General features: G+C 46.8%; 1 protein-coding gene across 2 annotated transcripts in view; it reads right to left on the bottom strand.

The window, feature by feature from the left end:
• ATF1 (activating transcription factor 1) overlaps window positions 1-19,914 on the bottom strand; it is a 48,431-nt gene extending 28,517 nt beyond the window's left edge. Inside the window, exon 1 of one of the 2 annotated variants that reach the window (XM_075902047.2) lies at window positions 19,747-19,914. The gene's annotated coding sequence lies outside the window, so the exon portion shown is untranslated. The remainder of the gene's footprint in view (window positions 1-19,746) is intronic. The other variant, XM_075902046.2, reaches the window with a different exon arrangement.

The raw sequence follows: 19,914 nt of genomic DNA, 5'->3' as shown, positions 1-19,914 counted from the left end.
GCTGGCTCAGGTGCCCCCAGGAATGGCATGCATCACTTTAGCCCCCTCCACTCCCAGTTTCTTCTTGCTGGACAGCTAAATGGACATGAAGAACACATCTTGAAGAACCCCAGGTATGGAAATAGGTGGGAGTTCACTGGTATGCGGACTGCCACACAGCTGTTCCAAATGTTGCATCCTCTCTAGTTTGTTGCAGCAAGGCATAGTGATTGGCAAAGGTGTGCACCAAAGACCATGATGCAATCGTACAATTGTCCAGGATAGAAAGTGAGGAAGGCTAACGAGGAGACTTGTGCTCTGGTCAAATGAACCCTGATAAGCTGGGATGGCTGAGCACCCACCAGCTGGTGGCATGTCCAAATGCAGGAGGTTATCCAATTAGAGATCGGTTCTGTGGATACTGAGAGCACCTTCATCTGCTCAGCATAGGCAACAAAGAACTGGGTTGATTTGCTGAATGGCTTTGTTCTGTTAATGTAGAACACGAGAGCTCTGTGAATATCCAGGGTGTGCAGCTGCTCTCATCAGTAATTGCATGAGACTTTGGGAGGAAAATATCCCAACCCATATGAAAAGCACAGACACCCTTACGTAGGAAAGCAGGGTGGGGTTACAGCTGCATCTTGTCTTACAGAAGACCATGTATGAGGGCTCCAAAGGCAAGGCCCACAACGTGGAAAGTAAGTGGGTATGCCCTGGTAAGACCAGGCTGCACTCTTGCAAGAGCCAGCTGGGGCGCTCTGCTCTGGAGGAGGCAGACAGGCAAATTAAAGGGGCCATCTGGGGGTGCACTGTAAGACAGGCTTGCACACTCCCAGCTGGGCTACTGGGATGGGCTGGCACCAGCTCCCGTTTGGCTAAGGTACCCAGCCCCATGCCTGCCGGGAGGTGGAGCATGGAATTGACCCCTGGCTGGCTGGTTCCTGCAGGAAGGGCTGGCAGCGGCGCCACTCCTGCCACCGTGACCCAGACTCAGCCTTGTTCCTGCAGTGAGGGCCGAATTCAGACCCTGTCCAGCCATGGCTGTGGCAGCCTGGTGCTGGCTCCAATCATGGGGCAAGCCATCAGTCAGAAGGGTGGCGCAGTAATCCTGAAGAGAACCAGATTACGGTCCCACTGAGGAATGCGGGAGCCATACATGTGGGAAGAGCTATTCAATGCCTCTGAGAAATTTCACCGTCACATTGTGAATCATGAAAACATGGAATGGCCTTGTATCATTGGGTGAAAAGCCAAGACTGCTGCCAAGTGCTCTTGGATAGATGATGGCACCAAACCTTCCTCCTTCTAATGGAGAAGAAAATCAATGATGGTCTGGACAGGAGCCTCTCTACCTCACTGTTCAGCCCATACTGAAAACCAGGTCCATTTGGCTACTAAGTCTGCCTGGTTGACGACTTATAGCTTCCTAGCAGGACCTTCTGAACTGCATCCAAACAGGAATGCTCCTCCACCATCAGTCACAGAGCAGCCATGCCATGAGGTGGAGCAAGGGTAGGTCTAGGTGAAGAAGGCAGCTTTGTTCAAGAAAGCAGGCCCAGGTGGAGTGGCATGGACTATGGGGAGCACACTACAAAGCTCAAGAGAGTGGCATACCGATACTGGCAAGGCCAAGCTGCATGACTGGAATGATCTTGGTCCTGTCTTGCTCAATTTTCCCAAGGACCTCGGGGATGAGTGTGATCGGGGTGGAAATGCATAGAACAGGGTGCCCTTTATTTTAGTTTAACAAGCCCGGTCCTAAACCACACCACAGGGAAGGAGAAAGTATTGTGACCAAAGAGTAGACACATACTCTATCCTGGAGAACACCTCTTACTTAGCTGCAGGTGCATTAAGGTGCCCTTTCTTTACTCAATTTGAAGATAAAACTGTAGTATAGACTCAGATTGAAAAGCACTCCCCAGGGATCCCTCATCCATTCTGGAGCAGAAACTGTGACACTTTATGTTTTGTGCTGTGGCAAAGAGGTCCACATGGAGACTGCCTCCCTCTGGAAGAGCACAGCAGCAACTTGCAGCTCACTCATGGTGAGAGAACTCCCTGCTCAGCTGATTGGCTAGGAGGCTTTCCATACCTGAGAGGTATCAGGTCTCCAGGTGAATACCATGCTGTATGCAGAAGTCCCAGAGGGGAACAGCCTCCTGACAGCATGTGCCAGACCAGCCCCCATTGCCGTTACGATATCGTGGCCATATTATCCAGGAAGACTTGGACCACCCTTCCCGCCAGGTGAGGGAGGAAGACTCTAGACGTCCTGCAAACTACCGTAGCTCCTTGACATTAATGTAGAGGCATGCCTGTGTAGTCCACACAGCCTGGGTCTAGAGATCACTAACACAGGCGCCCTAGTCCAAAGCAACTGATACCAATTCGAGGAAGTGGGAGGGGCTTGGAACAGTACTCCCTCCGGAATGTTTTCAGGATCCATTCACCAAGTAAGAAAGTCAAGGACTGGGACCATCACAGTCTTGTCCGGGGGTGTCTTAAGAAGGTATAGACCAGGTATGTCCAAAGTCCGGCCTGTGGGCCAATTGCGGTTTAATACGGCCCCACAGGTAATTTGGTAATATCTTTCTTTTATGGCCCCTGTGGTGAGACGTGCTCCCCCAGCTCATCTCTCGCCTCTTGCCCGCCCCAGTCCCAGTCCTGTAAAGTCCGCCGGGGGAGGGTAGCTCCCTCCTCCGGTCCTTTAGTCTCGGGGGCCCCCTGCGCTCCGCCTGAGTATCCCGGCCGTCAGGCTCGGAACGCCCTCACCCGAGCTCGGCCCTTCCCGGCCAGTCCGGCCGGCCTCACTCCATCCCGCTGAGCCCGCTCCGCCGTCCCGGTTCCGCCGCCCTCGGGGTCGGCCTGCCGTGCTCCCCGGTTCGGGGTTGGGTCCCCCGGCCTCTGCCCGCCTGGAGCTGCCTGTGGGGAGAGGGAGAACTCCGTCCGCCCTCACCCCCAATTCCTCCCCCTCTCCTGGCTCCCCGGCGCTCTTTTGAACTGGCGCGCCCAGCGCGCCGCTTATGGCCATGCCGCCGCCGCCTGTGGCCTCCGCGGTCCTAGAGCCTGCCCTGTAGGGCACGTCCGCAGCCCCGCTCCCCCGCTCGGCTGCAGGTTCGCCCTGCCCTCGGGCCGCCGTGAGGCCGGCGTGCCCTGCGCTCTTCGCCCGCCTCTGACCCCGCGGGCCCTCTGCCTTGGGGCTGAGAGTGTGGGGACGGACCTCCCCGTCACAGCCCCCAACGAATCCCCGAGCGCCACTCAGGACTAAGGATGAGGTTGGGCGTGTTTGCAGCTCCACGTACTCGAACTCACCGGGAAGCTGACAGCGCGCAGCGCTAATCACAGGTACTGAGACATTTTCCCAGTCCACAGCTGCAGAGATCGGGAAATGTCTCAGTACCTGTGACTGGCGCTGTGCACTGTCAGCTTCCTGGCGGGCTCGGGCACGTGGAGCTGCGAACACGCCCCAGCTCATCCTTAGACTCTTCACCACACACAGCCACAAAGGCAAGAGAATTCTTGTTGGGCAGTGTATTAGTGCTCGGACGAACACACTTAGACCAAAACCTCTGGCACTGCGCTCACATGATCCCTTCCCCTTCTGGTCAATTTAAAAAATGGTGACTGTAAATAAGAGAAGGAAAGTTGACAGTGAGGGCCGCCGCTTCCAGGACAGGTGGAAAGTGGAATATTTCTTCACTGAAATACAGAATCACTGTGTTTGTCTGATATGCCAAGAGACTGTGGCTGTTTATAAGGAATTTAATGTCAAGAGACACTACCAGTCGACACATAGCACATACGACAAGCTAACAGGGCGTGACCGCAGTGAAAAGTTGAAGCAACTTGAAGCTGTTTTAATGTCACAACAGCGATTTTTCACAAGAGCCCGTGAGTCAAATGAAAATGCCACAAGGGCGAGCTATGAGGTGGCAATGTTAATTGCTAAAAATTGCAAATCTTTTGCTGAGGGTGACTTTATCAAAGAATGCGTTATGAAAATGGTTGAGAATATCTGTCCCGAGAAGAAGCAAGAGTTTGCCTATATTTGCCTGGCTCGTAACACTGTAGCACGGAGAATTGAAGAGATTTCATCAGATATTAAGAGACAGTTGACGTCCAAAGGAGTGGATTTTGACTTCTTTTCAATAGCCTGTGATGAAAGCACGGACCTATCTGACACAGCTCAGTTGCTGATTTTTATGAGAGGGGTGGACGATGAAATGAATGTGACTGAAGAGCTACTTGACCTCCAGAGCCTTATGGACCAAACAAGAGGAAAAGATTTATTTGTTTCTGTTAGTTCCACCATAGATGACATGAAACTGCCTTGGAACAAAGTTACTGGGATTATTACTGATGGGGCACCTGCCATGGTTGGTGAACGAAGTGGATTATCAACCCTAATCTGTAACAAAGTGATCGAAGAAGGAGGCAAAGCTATTAAACTCCATTGTATCATTCATCAACAAGTTCTCTGTGCTAAACATCTCAAATATGATCATGTTATGAAACCGGTGGCCCTCTTTGAAAAAAGTTTGGACACCCCTGCTTAAGCCTATGGTAGCATTTATTTACATGGTCAAGTATGCCTAGCTCCAAATGCATCCCCTTCAGCAGTGGCTGCCATTGGTCTATACCAGGGGTGTCCAAACATACACTCTATGCACTGAATCACCACTAACTGTGACTTTACTGTGTTTTTCAACAGGCCAAGGTGGTGAGACAGGCAGAACAGAAGATTGACATGCATGCTGACTTTGGAGCAGAGTCGCCTTTGATGAGCCGATCATCCAGGTAAGAACAGATCTGCACCCCTTGTTGCCAGAAGTTGGCAGCCACCACCAACATACATTTGGTAAAAACGCAAGGCCAAAAGGGAGGACTGGAAACTGGTAGTGGTTTGCTCCCATCACGAACCACAGGAAGTATCTGTAACCCTTAAAAATGGCAATGTGGAAGTAAACAACCTTGAGATTGAGGGCAGCGTACTAATCTCCTGGTCCAGCGAGGGAATGCTAGGAGCCAGGGACACCATATGGAACTTGAGCCTTACCATGTAACTGTTTAGCCAATGCAGGTCAGGAATGGGCCAGAGCCTCCTGTTAGCTTTGGGGATTTAAAAAAAAAATAGCAGGAATAAATCCTTGGTTCCAAGTAGCAATAAGAAACTTCCTCCACCTCTCCCAGTCTGAGCAATCACTCAACTTCCTGCAGACAGTGTCTTGTGAGAAGGGTCCCTGAAGAGGGATGGGAAGGGAAGGTGAGAGAGGGTGTGCACTAGGCGCCTGAACGGCAGGTGTCATTGCCTAAACTTACAGAATGCACAGTAGCTTAACTTTGACTAATTGCTGTTAATATCTGTTATACGACAATAGGCCTGCCCGGTGTTGGTACCTTGTCAACCCGGGCCATAGTGCCCAGTAGTGTAACATTGTACTGATCTCTGTTACCAACTGGTAGAGCTTCGCATTTGACAATAAACCTGCTCGATTGATTTCAAACCTTGCCTGCATCTGTCGCTTCCGGGGCCTCTCAGAGATCTCTTGTGTTGACCCAAGTGCATGGGGTCTAACACTCTAGATAAAAGAAGTACTGATTGTTACGCATGCAGCCAAAAGTTTATCATCACCGACGGAGTAGAGGTCCTGTCATGAGTGCGCCAGGACGACCCTGACCGGACGATGCTGACACTGACAGTCCAGACCACCGAAGGTACCAAAGTACGAAGACACCGAGGTACAACAGTGCTGATGAGGTATAACAGTTAACTCAAACTAAGGACTTAGTTCGAGTTAACCTTTGACTGCCGCATTTAGCCGCGGGCAGTTAGTTTGGACTAGGGGGATTTTAAAATGGCGACCAGATGGGAAGATGCAAATAAAGCCCAGGATATTTAAATCCCAGGCTTCATTTGCAACTTCAAATGCCTACATTAGTTTCCCTAGTTCTAACTAGGGGGCTAGTGTAGACATATCCTCACATCCTTATCTGGGAGCTGACCTTATCTGTGAAGACAGAAGCAAAACATGCATTGAGCACTTCAGCTTTTTCCACTAGATTACCTCTCTCATCTAGTAAGGGCCCCACATCCTCTCGGATCACCCTCTTATTGCTAACATGCCTGTAGAAACCTTTCTTGTTACCCTTAACATAAGTTGCTAGCTGCAATTCCAATTGTCCTTTAGCCTTCCTGATTACTTCCATGCATTCTCCAGCAATATATTTATACTCCTCTCTAGTCATGCATGGGAGCTAAAGTGGATTCCACTAGGTAGGAAAGCCTTAAAGAGGTTTGAAGGACCTGCAAATGTGGCATTTATCACTTCTATGAGCCTCTTCTAAGTACTACAAACAATCATAGTGGGGATCACTCACTGGCATAGGTCAAACAAAAGACAGGATTATGCAGCACTTTAAAGACTAACAAGATGGTTTATTAGGCGATGAGCTAGATCCACTTCCTCAGATCAAATTGTGGAAGAAAATTGGCATGACCATATATACCAAAGGGATATAATCAAAAAAAGTGAACTAATATAAAAAGGACAAATCAAATTTCAGAACAGAGGGGGGATGAGGTGGGAGGTTAATGTATGTGAGCTAATGATATTGATATTAGAGGTGATAATTGGGGAAGCTATCTTTGTAATGGGTAAGATAATTAGCATCTTTGTTGAGGCCTAGTCATAAAGTGACAAATTTAAACATGAATGACAGTTCAGAGGTTTCTCTTTGAAGTCTTGTGTTAAAATGTCTTTGAAGCAGGATGCAGGTAATCAAGTCGTTGAGACAATGCCCTTTCTGGTTGAAATGGCAAGAAGCTGTTTTTTCTTTGTGGAACTGTCTGATATCTGTTTGGTGTGCATTGATTCTTTGGCGAAGTGTCTGAGACGTCTGTCCAATGTACATAGCAGATAGTCCAATGTACTGTCAGCACATGATGGCATAAATTATATATCTGGATGAGCAGGAATATGTGTTCTTGATCTTATAACTGAATTGGTTAGGTCCAATGATGGTGTCAGCAAAGTAAATATGTGGACAAAGCTGGCAACGGGGTTTGATGCAAGGGAAAGTTCCAGGGTTGGTATTAGTTTGGTATGTCCTGTAGTTGTTGGTAAGAATCATGCAGAGATTAGGTGGTTGTCTATAGGAGACTATGGGTCTGTCTCCCAGAGCCTCTCAGAGTGTAGTATCCTGTTCCAGTATAGGTTGTAGTTTATTGATAATGTGATGGTCGGGTTTAAATTTGATTTGTCCTTTTTATGTGAGTTCACTTTTTTTTTATTGTATCCCTTTGGTATATATGGTCATGCCAATTTTCTTTCACAATCTGATCTGAGGAAGTGGGTCTAGCCCACAAAAGCTCATCACCTAATAAACCATCCTGTTAGTCTTTAAAGTGATGCATAGTCCTGTCTTTTGTTTCAGCTAGACCAGACTAACACAGCTACATCTCTATTACTATTGGCCTAAGTCAGTTACTACTGTGACAGGACTTGAAGCCAGGGGAAAGGGTCATCTTGAGGCCAAGTCATTACAGAACCTACATTAACTAACTACTTAGAATAGAACACAGACTAACAATAGAAACTATTTATAGGGAAAACAAAATTCAATTAGGCCGTGGTGTCCAACCCACTAGCCACATGTGGCTAACTGGCTGGTTGAGTGTGGCTACTGCTACAGTAGCCTCTATAATGGCTACTGCTTCAGAACTGATTGGACACCACAGAACTAGGGAAATGTGCAACAGCTAACTCTGTAGATTCCAAGCACCTTCATTGGCGGCAAAAAGAAAACTGAGGGTGGAGGGGATTGGAAGCACCCTACATAGTGTGGCATATAAATGCCACTCCAAGGAGCGCCTGGGGAGGCTCCCCTATGGGTATCACTAAAGGAAAAATCTTCTGGCACTGGTGCATGTGGCAAGGATACCCATCTATGTTGAATGGACGAGCAATCACTTGAAGAACTGACTTATTAAATAATGAAACTGATTAAACAGAAAGTCACTCTCAAATGCACTAAGTAAATAAACAGATGTGAAATACTTATGTCATCCCATGAATAAAGTAAGGAAGTATGCACTGTGCAGCATTGCACAATTATGTCTGCAAGAAATTTTACAAGCTTCTGTCTTATAAAAGTCATCAACTTATCTGGAAGAGTACGTAGTGTGTCTATGAGAGGCATGCTAATATTTTGTACATAGTGATTTCTCTCTCTAACACTTTTAGGAAGACACTGTCAGAGGTGAGAAGAAGTTCAAATTAATGGTTTCTGATGACACAATTTCTCACCTGAAGAGAGATCGGTGTACTGAATATGGAAAATATTAAGTACTTCAATTTTTAATAGCAATGCCATGACCACTTGAAATAACAAAAAGTATGTTTAGCTGAAGCCAAACTATGTACTTTTGAGATGAGACACAGCGAGAGCTGAAAATAAGCAGTTCAGAGTCACAACAGAGTCCTCATTAGCCAGAAGACGGACACTGGTCTTCAAATACTCCACAATAATTATTTCCCACCATTGTAGGTGGGAATGTTTTAATGAAAAATGAAAAATTACACATACCATCCTGAAAGACTTTTACAGTCTAAATGTAATGACTCAGCAACTTAAGCATTGTGTAGAACAGATTTGCTTTCATGGGCCAATCTTTTAAACTGATTTCTAATTGTTCGACACTTTTCACAAAGACCAGCCATATCACTTAAAAAATATATTCTGCTCTCAAATACTATTTCATTTTCAGAATAGACGGTGCTTTACAGCTGACCAAAGGGAGATTTAATTTATTATCCTGAGCCCGACGATCACTAATCATCACTCCATTCAACTAACTAGATTCCTAAGTTTGAATTTACCATTCAGCAAAACCTGAAATAGCCTATGAACATTGAGTTGTGCTAAGGAGATTAGCGCACACGTTAAAAAATAAACTAGAATATGGCCCTTACAGAAAAATGATCCCTAGTTTCAAATTTTAAAAGGTAGGCTATTCATTAATGTTAAAAATACATGTTATTGAATGTGTACAGTTAAGAAAAATACTCTGCATATACAGTTGCTATTTTCCCCAATGTTTATCTTGCTAATAATTCACAGACAAGGTATCATCTCTGACAGAAAAGTAGAAAAGTTACTTGTGGTGAAAAGTCTTAAAAAACAGTGAATGGTCCTGCAGCATTGAAAAGACGTTTTATATGCCAATTAACTGTAATTAATCAGATGGATTCTACTGACATCAAATTTGCATTCATAGAGACAGCAATTTAGTATGACATCAATACAAGTCTTTTTGTTGTACTGTGGGTGTATCTCCTACACAAGAATCAACCTTTCTGCGGTAAGAAAACTCTCATAGCTTAGACCTGAAAGAAGGAAGCTAAGATTGTTCAACAGCTCATTAGTGCTTAACTCATTGAATAACTGAGTCCTTAACAGGCACTGTCAGAAGCCAGCAAGAAAATAAACACTCAAAAGAATCTCTTCCAAAACTTGACAACTCAACTGTTACTCCAAAAACATTTTATTCTACTTGAAAGCAAAGTCCACTGGACCAATGGAGATGCAATAAATATCTAATTATGCTAACATAATAACAGCAGGAACCATAGACACCTACTTGTTACTAATTCCTGGAAATATATAATATGAAGTAAACTATTTACTGTTGTTAAGAAAGTGCTTAGTAATCCCTCAACAAGTCAGAACATGTCAAAGGCAGAGAAACTTCTTTCCTAGTATTTTAAAAGTATCAACTACACAAAAGACATTGACCGGGAGAACAGATTAGTAGTTTGTAAGGTAAAAAGGGACTTTTATGATCCTTGTCTGATCTCCTGTATAATACTGGCCACATAATTTAATTGAGTGATCCTGGATCATAACTTTTACAACCTCATAGTCTGTGGGTAAGCGGCAACAAATCTGACAAAACAAGAGCTGTGTCATCAGGTCAATGTATCCAAAAAGTTTAATCTTTTTAGTAAAGTAATTGAGGGGGTCAAGTTAGGAACATAGCATGAAAATGTTAATAAATATTTCCGCAATATCAAAAAGGCCTTTGTACTGCACCTAGATGACAACTGAGGTAGATGAATAGATGATTTCCAAATATTTTCTCATACCTTAACGCCACAAATCAAAAGATAAAAATATGCCCATGAAATTCCATGTGTTTTCTAAAGTTAATATATATATTTGTATATATGCATTTACATATTGAAACATATTTTAAATTAATTGAGTTCTTTTATTTAAACAAAAGTAAGGATGGTCTTGTGATTAAGGTGCAGAACTGGAACGCAGGAGATCTGGATTTAATGTACCCTATGTCGCAGATTTTCTGTGTGACCTTGGGCAAGTTACTTTGCCTGCTGCAACTCCCCCACCCCCGCCTGTTGAATGGGGATAAACCACTTCCTTTCTTCCACCTCTTGTCAGTACTGCCTTTTTAGACTATAACTTCTTTGGGGCACGAACTGTCCCCTACCACGTTTACAAAGTGCCTGTAACAAATGTCAAAGCAGGCTTTAAACCACTAATGTAATGCCAATAATTAAGGAAACTGAAAAGGTAAATTTTAAAGAAGAGGCACGAACAATTATTTTTATAAGTGTTTAAGAACAAGAAAAAATATTAGTTTTGCTCTTCTATTTTTTTAATTGTAAAGACACATGCAAAGTCACTTTAAATGAACAAAATTCAAGGAAATCAAGTATATGAACTACCAAAAATAAGCTTTAACTTTTACAAAATTAAATTGAAGATATATGTAAAGAAAATTTTAGAGAAACAGCTTCTTGAAGACCAAGCCGTAAGTTTGTTAGACAAAACTTTTTCATAAGCAAACACAGCTAATCAAACTCTTATGAGCATTTTTTCATATTAGATGCTTCTAGAAAACAAGCGTCCGACAGTGACAGGTAACCCAAAAGAAGACTGATCTACAATTTCCTGGAAATCAGTAAAAGATAGATGCAATATGACAGGATGTCCTTGCAAATGCAAGCCAGGAAATAAGAAATGAGTCTTTTATGAATTATTATTTATTTGTAAGGACAGTAGCGTGTAGGGATATCACATATGGTTCAGGGACATATTGTGCTACTTGCTGTACAAACACACAACAGATATAGTTTCTGCCCTAAGCAGAGAATGAGTGATAACAGATGGATGAAACAGACATATGGAACACAGAAAAACAAAAAAGACAACCAGAATCTCTGAGAAACACTCAAGGTATGTCTACACTACCACCCTAGTTCGAACTAGGGTGGTTAATGTAGTCAATCGAAGTTGCAAATGAAGCCCGGGATTTAAATATCCCAGGCTTCATTTGCATCTTGCCGGGCGCCGCCATTTTTAAATCCCTGGTAGTTCGGACTCTGAGCCCGCGGCTACACGCGGCATGGAGTAGGTAGTTCGAATTAGGCTTTCTAATTCAAGGTGTAACGGTAGTTCGAATTAGGATGGTAGTGTAGACATACCCGCACTGAGACCAGCATCTTCAAGGGAAGAGTAAAAGAACAAAGGCCATAATCAAGATATTGTCACATTTGGGGCAAGAAGTAAATTGCATAATTCACAAAGGATAAATTTTCCTTATTTTTAAGACTCCACAACATGCCTGAAAGCAAAAGGAATTCTGGTTTAGAGAAACAAGAAATACTGCTCTAGACACAGACCATTCTTCTAGAGATGTGTAGGTCGTCCCAAGAAGAACTGTATGAGGATTTTAAACCTTCTTGTTACTTAATTTCCCTTATAGGTCATTTGTAGACCTACATTTGCTAAGGTTTATCTTCAAAAAACAGGTTGTGTCACACTGAGCTTAAAGGACTCTCATTGAAAAAGTGCCCTCCCCCCAACCTGGTGTTAACATACAGAGAAATGTTATTGAAAAATAAATACTGCCCACAAAAGCTCATGATACCATCTACGTGTTTTGTTAGTCTTTAAGGTGCTGCTAGACTATTCGTTGTTTTTTAAGTTTTTCCAGTTAAAGACTAACTAACTCGACTACCCCTCTGAAACTACTTGACAAATTCTTGCTAATGCTCTGAATGTAACTGATCTCTAAAGATAAAGACTTCAATTCTCCCTGCTATAATCTTCCATGTAAAGAATATATAATTATTACTTTCTGAAATCCCAGTGTCCTCATCTAAAGGTTATTCTCTCTAAAAGGCCCAGTGCTGGCCTGCATTGTATGGTAAAGTGGGTTGACATGATTAAGACAGAGGAAATGTGTCAGACGTGCCAACCTCTGGCTATCATCCTGAAGTAACACATAGGAAGTGCATCAGTGAAATTAAGGAGTGTACATCAGATCTGTCTGATGACCAAAGACATCATGGAGAGATACGGGTCCTATATGAGATGGGCCCAGCATGGGCCTGCGCTGAGAAGGATTAATATGGAATCACTCTTGGCCAGTGCAAGGAGGAACATGGACATGTGTTCTGTCCAATGAGAGTCTGCACTGGGGTAACATGAAGACCCCACAAGTCGTGTGTGAGAAGTATTTTGAATAAAGAGGCTGTGTAAGCTTGCCCTGCTGATTATGTGGGAACCTGTGAGGTATGTTTGGTGTGGGTATATGCTGTGATGGGTAATGCAGGATACCAGAATGGGATACAGGGTATGGTGAGATATGAACAGCACATATGGTGACCCAGCGCTTATAAAGGTGAAGCAAGTGGATACAGGACATGAATGACATGGGACAACACAAGTATATTATGGACAATGCAGGACATCACAAAGGTGATGCAAGGGGATACAGCAAGAGGAGACAGAGTATGAGGTGAGTAAATATTCATGTTATAGGCCAGTGATGGGCAACCTAACTATGCTTACATGCCTTTGTGTCTAGAATTTGCATGGTGTGCTTATTGAACTGAAGCAGCACATTGTTTGTATGTATGAGGGAGCGCACAATTCTCACAGTCAATGTGATGTGCAATAAGCATGCCTATCACTTTAGCAATACCAGTAGAAGAAAACTTACATGGACAAAAAACAACTGAATCTGGCAAACCTGCACACGGGCAACAATAAACAAAATGTCTTGTGAGATACACATTACACTCCAATGGGTTGCTGGTTTTAGGTAATGCCACTGTTCTAGGTAATGCAGAACATCACAAAGCTAGTTGAAGTGGACATCATGCGTAGGGACATAAGAACATAAGAACGGCCGTAGTGGGTCAGACCAAAGGTCCATCTAGCCCAGTATCCTGTCTACCGACAGTGGCCAGCACCAGGTGCCCCAGAGAGGGTGGACCGAAGACAATGATCAAGCGATTTGTCTCCTGCCATCCCTCTCCAGCCTCTGACAGACAGAGGCCAAGGACACCATTTTATCCCCTGGCTAATAGCCTTTTATGGACCTAACCTCCATGAAATTATCTAGCGTCTCTTTAAACTCTATTATAGTCCTAGCCTTCACAGCCTCCTCTGGCAAGGAGTTCCACAGGTTGACTACACGCTGTGTGAGTACAGGTGAGAGGACATAGAGTACAGGTGAGATGGCTGCGTGGGAAGTGAGGTGAGGCCCTGTGAAGCAGACCTGATGGGAGAGACAAGGTGCGGAGTGGGTAATATGTGTACATTATAGACAATGCAGAGCATCACAAAGCTGGTGTGAGGGGACACTGCGCAGGATGTATATTATAGGAAGTGCAGAGCATCACAAGGCTGGTGTGAGTGGATTCAGGGTGCAAGACAGGCAATGTGTATGTACATTATAGGCAATGCAGGGCAGCACAATGCCAACATGAGAGGACACTGTGGAATGGGCAATAAATGTGTACATTATAGGTAATGCAGGGCAGCACACGGTAGGCACAAAAGAGACTCAGCATGTGACAAGTGATGTGTGTTTGTTATAGGTAATGCAGGGTAGCACAGAGGACACACTGTAAGGTGACACAGCATTAGAGGACTCAGGGTGCAGGATGGGCAATGTGTGCGTATGTTATGCGCAGGGCAGCACACAGTGGCCACGAGGAGAAACTGTGTGTGGAGACACACGATCTATGTACATAATGTGCAGGGGAGCACACTGCAGGTACGAAGGGGGCACACATTATGTGCAGGGCAAGACACGGCAGCAGAAGGGAACACACAGTTGTCTGTACGTTATGTGCAGGGCGGGATGTGGTGTGGGGAAAATCCAATAACTCCAATTGTGTCTAAAGGGGGGACTGTGCAAGAAATCAAAACTCTCTAAAAGAAAACTGCTGTAAGGGTTAAAAAGTTTTCCAGCCCTCTCTCCCTGTAACAGAGAGAAATCAAATTAACTCTAATCAAGACCCTTACAATGCCTCCTATCTCAAGTTCATGGATACTCCTAGTCTGTCACAATTTGTCATGTAAACCCTTATCTTTGCCTCAGTTTGCCTTGTAGACTCCTCCACTCAAGTTCTCATGTGGCTTTGTGTACTGTAAAAACTTACTTCTAGCACTCCTGGGGTGAACAGAAGTCTCAGAGTACTTCTGCTGAGACTTTGATATGTTAAAGAAGAACAATCAACAACTGAACTGTCTAAGCATTCTGTATATAGGATACCTGAATCTGTCTCTCATTGCTGCTGCTTTCACTCTTGGAAGTGACAGCCTGCATGCATGCATCATAAAGTTTTCCCTTCTAGGTTTCTCTCCTGCCTCATTGATTTGACCTCCGGCCTCGGACCCTTCTGGGGGCTCTGTACCCCAGGGGAGCGAGATTTCCCCCTCAGTGGCAGGCATGAGTGTTCATATGCTGTGTGTATGTTATATACAGAGCAGGAAGCAGAGGTGCAAGGGGAAACACGTGAGGGGACATGCGCTGTGTGTGTACGTTATGTGCACATTATGTGCAGGGCAGGACGCGGTGGGCACGAGGGGACACACATTGTGTGTGTACATTTTGTGCAAGGCGATGCAACAGGACACATGCTATGTGTACATTATGTGCAGGGCAAGATGCGGCGACACAAGGGGACACGTGCTGTATGTGTATTATGTGCAGGACAGGACGTGGCGGTGCAAGGGGACACACACTGTACCTTATGTGTGTTTAGAACGCGGTGGCACGACGAGATATGCTGTGCGTGTACGTTATGTGCAGTTCAGATGCATCAGTGGGAGGGGACGTGCAGTGTGTGTACGTTATGTGCACTTAGGACGCGGCAGTGGGAGGGAACACGTACTGTGTGTGTACATTATGTGTGGTTAGGGTGTGGCGGCACAACGGGAAACACTGTGTGTGTACGTTATGTGCAATCAGGACATGGCGGCGCGAGGGGACACATGCGGTGTGTACGTTATGTGTGGTTTGGACTGGCAGCATGAGGGGACATGCGCTGTATGTTATGTGCAGGGCAGGACGCGGTGGGCGCGGTGGGCGCGATGGTAGATTTCAGGATCCTGACCAAAGGAAGGAAAGAGAGTAGTAAAATACACACCTTGGACTTCAAAAAAGCAGATTTTGACTCCCTCAGAGATCTGATGGAAAGAATCCCCTGGGATGTTAACATGAAGGGGAAAGGAGTCCAGGACAGCTGGCAGTATTTTAAAGAAGCCTTATTGAAGGCACAGAAAGAAACCATCCCGACGCGTAGCAAGAGAGGCAAACCTGGTAGGAGACCGGATTGGCTTACAGGGGAAATCCTTGGTGTACTTAAGCACAAAAAGGAAGCTTACAGAAAGTGGAAACTTGGACAAATGACTAGGGAGGAGTTTAAATGTATAGTTCGAGAATGCCGGGGGGTTATCAGGAAGGCGAAAGCGCAAATGGAGTTGCGACTAGCTAAGGATGTAAAGGATAACAAGAAAGGTTTCTACAGGCATGTCAACAAGAAGAAGGTGATCAGAGAGGGTGTGCAGTCCCTAATGGATGAAGGAGGTAACCTAGTGACAGAGGATGTGGGGAAAGCTGAAGTACTCAATGCTTTCTTTGCCTCTGTATTCACGGACAAGGTCGGCTCCTGGACTTCTGTGCTAAGCGACGCAAGATAGGAAGAAGATGGACAGCCCTTGGTGGGTAAAGAACAGGTTAGGAAATATTTAGAAAAACTAAACGTACACAAATCCATGGGTCCAGACTTAATGCACCCAAGGGTACTGAAGGAGTTGGCAAATGTCATTGAGGAGCCTTTGGCCATTATCTTTGAAAAGTCGTGGAGATCGGGCGAAATCCCGGATGATTGGAAAAAGGCAAATGGAGTGCCCATCTTCAAAAAAGGGAAGAAGGACGATCCAGGGAACTATAGGCCGGTCAGTCTTACCTCGGTTCCTGGAAAAATCATGGAAGGGATCCTAAAGGAATCCATTTTGAGACACTTGAATGAGAGGAAAGTGATCAGGAATAGTCAGCATGGATTCACAAAGGGCAAGTCGTGCTTGACTAATCTGATTAGCTTCTATGATGAGGTAACTGGCTCAGTGGACATGGGAAAGTCAGTGGATGTTATATACCTTGACTTTAGCAAGGCTTTTGATACGGTCTCCCACAATATTCTTGCCAGCAAGTTAAGGGAATGCGGATTGGATAAATGGACGGTAAGATGGATAGAAAGATGGCTAGAAGGCCGGGCCCAGCGGGTAGTGATCAATGGCTCGATGTCAGGATGGCGGTCGGTTTCTAGTGGAGTACCCCAAGGTTCGGTTCTAGGACCAGTTTTGTTCAATATCTTTATTAATGACCTGGATGAGGGGATAGATTGCACCCTCAGCAAGTTTGCAGATGACACTAAGCTAGGGGGAGAGGTAGATACGCTTAAGGGCAGAGATAGGGTCCAGAGTGACTTAGACAAATTGGAGGATTGGGCCACTAGAAATCTCATGAGATTCAACAAAGACAAGTGTAGAGTCCTGCACTTGGGACGGAAGAATCCCAAGCATAGTTACAGGCTGGGGACCAACCAGTTAAGTAGTAGTTCTGCAGAAAAGGCCCTGGGGGTTACAGTGGATGAGAAGCTAGATATGAGTCAACAGTGTGCCCTTGTAGCCAAGAAGGCTAATGGCATATTAGGATGCATTAAGAGGAGCATTGCCAGCAGATCCAGAGATGTCATTATTCCCCTTTATTCGGCTTTGGTGAGGCCACATCTGGAGTACTGTGTCCAGTTCTGGGCCCCCCACTACAAAAAGGATGCGGACGCATTGGAGAGGGTCCAGCGGAGGGCAACCAAAATGATTAGGGGTCTGGAGCATATGACCTACGAGGAGAGGCTGAGGGACTTGGGTCTGTTTAGTCTGCAGAAGCGAAGAGTAAGGGGGGACTTGATAGCAGCCTTCAACTTCCTGAAGGGAGGTTCCAAAGAGGATGGAGAGAGGCTGTTCTCAGTAGTGACAGATGGCAGAACAAGGAGCAATGGTCTCAAGTTGTGGTGGGAGAGGTCCAGATTGGATATTAGGAAAAACTATTTTACTAGGAGGGTAGTGAAGCATTGGAATGGGTTACCTAGGGAAGTAGTGGAGTCTCCATCCCTAGAGGTGTTTAAGTCTCGGCTTGACAAAACCCTGGCCCGGTTGATTTAGATGGGATTGGTCCTGCCTAGAGCGGAGGGCTGGACTTGACGACCTTCTGAGGTCTCTTCCAGTTCTATGATTCTGTGATAAGGGGATGGTTGGATGAAATAACATGATCTTGGTAACTAATTGACCATTCATTATAGGGAACTTTCTGGGTGTCTGGCTGGTGAGTCTTACCCACATGCTCAGGGTTTAGCTGATCGCCATATTTGCGGTCAGGAAGGAATTTTCCTCCAGGGTAGATTGGCAGAGGCCCTGGAGGTTTTTCGCCTTCCTCTGTAGCACTGGGCACAGATCACAGCTGAAGGACTCTCTGCATGTTGGGGCCTTCAAAGTATTTGAAGGCTTCAATATCTGAGACATAGGTGAGAGGATTATTCTAAGAGGGGTGGGCGAGATTCTGTGGCCTGCGCTGTGCAGGGGGTCAGACTAGATGATCATAATGGTCCCTTCTGACCTTAAAGTCTATGAGTCTATGTGTAGGGCAGGACACGGCGGTGTGATGGGACACGCAGTACGTTGTGTGCAGTTGGGACACATGCTGTGTGTAGCATTGCTGTGCACTCTCAAACAGCTGCAGCTTTCTACCACAAAGATTCACTTTCAGTGGTGGGCAAAACAGTTCTTTCATCTATACACCTGTATTTACAGTTGACAAATGTTTTCTTGCAAAATGTCACAGCATTTTGGTGGCAGAAGAGACTACAGTAGTATCTACCACAGCTTTTGTTTAGAGTGGCTAGATGTCCGGTTTTGAACCGGACAATCCAGTAGCTCAGTAGTTCAAGAAACAAATTGAAAAAATATAAATGATAAAATATAAATGTGTGCAGTTAGGATGCAGTGGCACGAGGGGACATGCGTGGTATGTATGTGGGGGACATGAGGGGACATGCGTGGTATGGTATGTTAGGATGTGGCAGTGCAACGGGACACGCATGGCGTGTATATTATATGCGGTTAGGACGCAGCAGCGCAAGGAGACACGCGCGGTGTGTACATTATATGTAGTTAGGAGGCGGTGGCGCAAGGGGACACGGGCAGCGTGTACATTATATGCAGTTAGGAGATGGCGGCGCAAGGGGACACGCGCGACGTGTACATTATATGCAGTTAGGAGGTGGCGGCGCAAGGGGACACATGTGGCGTGTACATTATATGCGGTTAGGAGGTGGCGGCGCAAGGGGACACGCGCAGTGTGTACATTATATGCAGTTAGGAGGCGGTGGCGCAAGGAGACACGCACGGTGTGTACGTTATATGCTCTTAAGAGGCGGCGGCGCAAGGGGACACGCGTGGTGTGTACGTTATATGCGGTTAGGAGGAGGCAGAAGAAGGGGACACGCACGGTGTGTACGTTATATGCGGTTAGGAGGCGGTGCGAGGGTATGCGCGGTGTGTACATTATATGCGGTTCGGAGGCGGTGACGCAAGGGGACACGCGCGGTGTGTACGATATATGCGGTTCGGAAGTGGCGATGCGAGGGGACACGCGCAGTGTGTACGATATATGCGGTTCGGAAGTGGCGATGCGAGGGGACACGCGCGGTGTGTACGATATATGAGGTTCGAAAGTGGCGGCGCGAGGGAACACGCGCGGTGTGTACGTTATATGCCGTTAGGAGGCGGCGGCGCGAGGGAACACGCGCGGTGTGTACGTTATATGCCGTTAGGAGGCGGCGGCGGCGCGAGGGGACACGCGCGGTGTGTACGTTATATGCGGTTCGGAGGCGGCGGCGCGAGGGGACACGTCTGAAGAGACACGGCGCGAGCGGAGAGACACTGTCTGTGTCCGGCGCCACAGCTGCGTGCCGCGGGGCAGGCCTGCCAGGATGCTGGGGCGGGCAAGGCACGTCCCGCTGCCCTGGCGGTGACATGGGGGCGGGAGGTAGGAGCCGCAGGCAGCGCAGGCGCCGCTCGGGTAAGCGGGGAGGGAGGCTTGTAGGCTCCGCGCTGGGCCACGGGTGAGGCGAGCGAGGGGAGAGGGGGCGGGGGCTGAGTAACGACGAGCCCAGCGCGCGAGGGGGGAGGGCGCACAGCAGCTGCCTGGCCCACGCCCCCAGGAGTGGGGACCTGAGCGATCCGCTCGCTCCCCTCCCCCATCCCCCGCCTCGCGCTCCCTCAGCGCCCGCGTCTCCCCCCCCCCATCAGTCGGTCGCGCCCGCCCGCCCTTCCCGCTCGCGCCCCGATGGAGTCGCTCGCGCTCGCGTCCGCTTTTACCTCAGAGGCCCAACGGCCGCGCCGCCCTCCTCGCCCCGCGAGAGCCCAGAGGGAAGAGCCGCCGCGCCGCTACTCTTGCCCGCTGCCGCTGTCTCAGGAAACCGGCGCCGCCGGCATCGTAAACACAGCAGGCCCTGCCGGGACGCTCGGGGTGGGCGGGCTGCAACC

This window comes from Pelodiscus sinensis, chromosome 31, assembly GCF_052426305.1.
Source record: "Pelodiscus sinensis isolate ZL-2025 chromosome 31, ASM5242630v1, whole genome shotgun sequence".
NCBI classification, from domain to species: Eukaryota; Metazoa; Chordata; order Testudines; family Trionychidae; genus Pelodiscus; species Pelodiscus sinensis.
Note: the sequence above shows the minus strand (reverse complement) of the source record. Positions and strands in the feature narration are given on the sequence as shown.